At 46.5% G+C, this 2500-nt stretch overlaps 1 protein-coding gene across 2 annotated transcripts in view; it reads right to left on the minus strand.

Moving 5' to 3' along the window:
• The window catches only part of abat (4-aminobutyrate aminotransferase), a 51927-nt gene that overhangs the window by 21536 nt on the left and 27891 nt on the right, over positions 1-2500 (minus strand). The window lies entirely within an intron of this gene.

The following is a 2500-nucleotide window of genomic DNA, read 5'->3' on the forward strand; positions in this document are numbered from 1 at the left end:
GCCACGATATCATATCTGGCCCACGCGAGGTGATGCGCAAAAGTTCTATGCAGATCCATGATCCATGTCAGCGCATGTTGACAGTGAACGCATCTCTCTCCCAAGCGGCGTTTCCGATTGTCTCACAATGGGATCATGCGACGCGAGGCACGAGTTTGGAGTTTGTTACAACAGACGTGACCGCTGCAAAACAAAAACTGATCAGGCAATGCTTTGATCATGTCTAGTTAACTTTGTTGGCCACGGAGCATAGTGACTAAAAGTTAGCAGCAACTTTGAAAAAGTCATCATCAGAAGAAAACGGCCGTCTTGTTAAGCATGTCTTTGTGTGAAACGGTAGACGGTAGGGACTTTGCGAGGCTATTTATGTAATGCCTACATATAACGTGACCGAACATGTCTGTAATGTAGCTGCACGTTGCAATATAGCCAAACTTATTCGAGAAAACCTGATGCAGCCCGAGTCCAACTTCAATGCACCAGAAGTGAATTCGCCTTCTAGTTGGGTGCGTCACGTGTATTTAATAGAATATATGCGCATGTACATTTCAGCTACCTTATTACCTGGAATATTTTTGAGGGCTGATATTACAAAAAGCTAGTAGGTAATTTTACTTTTCTTTTCTCTACCTACCATTCAACCATGAGTGGTTGGTTCTGTCCACCAGTTTGAACTAAATAACTAAGAAATTTTGTTGGAGGTGTGAAAGGGGAAAATAAGTTCAAAAATGTAAAAAATCCGATTTGGCAAAAAATGAATCCGAAAAAACGGAATTTGAGAAAAATTAAAACGGAATTTGAGAAAAATTAAAACGGATTTCATAGGCCCCTAAACATTGTACTTTTAGGATGTCCACAAAAGTAAAAAATGTCCCTCTCAGATAGTCTCAAAAAGCCCCATTTAACCTTCATTTTTTCAAAAAATCGCGCACCGCAGAAGGGGGGGAGGACCACCCCCCCCCCCACCCCCCCCCCCCCCCCCCCCCCGTTGCTCCCTCATACTAAAAAATCCTGGAAAAAGCCCTGCAGTGCCATCCATCTTAGAGGCAGAGGCAGACGGAAAGATGCTATCTCTTTGCACAGAACAGTGCAGTGGAGAGGAGGGAGGGAGGGAGGGAGAGGGAGAGAGATGTGGGGAGGGAGAGAGAGATGGGGTGGGGTGGGGTGGGGGTGGGGGTGATGTTATGTATTGACTGGCACTGCAGTACTGATATTGAGCAGCAGGGGGCAGCTGAAGCTGAGGGAATGATTCAGTTTTCCTTTCCAGACATCAAAGCAAGCAGTTGCAGACTAATGCATATACAAGCAGGCAGACAGACAGACAGACAGACAGGCAGGCAGACAGATAGACAGACAGACAAGCACACACGCACAGACACACACACAAGCACACTGAACTGTAGTTATTGTGCACGCAACGACACACATATACGCATACAGGCAGGTATACTGACAGACAGACAGACAGACAGACAAGCACACACACACAGACACAGACACACACACACAAGCACACTAAATACAGATAATGTATTGTGCACGCAACAGCACACATACGTATATATGCATACAAACATAGAATCTAAACATACACCCAGCTGAGCACGGACGCAAACACATTCTGTAGTGGTGTCAAGGGTTCAGTGAGGCTGCTTGACTTCAACAGCCTGACGAGCTTGAAGAGTTATGCCAAACATGTAACCGACACCTTCCCTTGCAATGAGAACTTCCACTCACATGTGGGTCGCAATGTGAACATGCATACAAGCACTTCCTTTCTCCCAGTGTATCTCCCACTAGATATAGAAATACACACATCTGAAATATGGCAAGGGGGAGCAAACAAACAGGCAGACAGACAGGTAGGCAGATAGGCGGGCAGACAGACAGGCAGACAGGCAGACAGACATACAGACAGACAGACAGTCAGTTGGGCAGGCAGGCAGACAGACAGACAGACAGGTAGGCAGGCAGGGTGACCAAAAGAAAGAAACACTGTCCATTTATTTTGTACTGCATTCCTCCACATGGGGTCAAATTTGCTGTCTCTTCAACAATCGCAAAGTCTTCAAAGTCTTCCTCAGAGAGAAACAACAAACTGTAAACATGCTGGATACGAGCTAATCTAGGTCATCCCGCCATCTGCAGATCTGTCATAACTCTCATGCCAGAGAGAGAGAGAGAGAGAGAGAGAGAGAGAGAGAGAGAGAGAGAGAGAGAGAGAGAGAGAGAGAGAGAGAGAGAGAGAGAGAGAGAGAGAGAGAGAGAGAAAGAGAGAAAGAGAGACGGAATGAGAGCGTGTGAGAGTGGGGAAAAGATCGTCTAGAATGTCAAACCAACACAAATCATAGAGTGCAGTGCAGCCCCCTAAATTCCCCTGACCTTGCATGAACCCAGCAGCTCAGCCACTTAAGGTGGAATGACTCCAAAGACCTCAGGTCCGCACTCACAGACGCACACCGTGAACGGATAAGACACCTTAACGATCAGGTCAGCTCGG

Source organism: Engraulis encrasicolus, chromosome 2 (assembly GCF_034702125.1).
Source record: "Engraulis encrasicolus isolate BLACKSEA-1 chromosome 2, IST_EnEncr_1.0, whole genome shotgun sequence".
Lineage (NCBI taxonomy): Eukaryota > Metazoa > Chordata > Actinopteri > Clupeiformes > Engraulidae > Engraulis > Engraulis encrasicolus.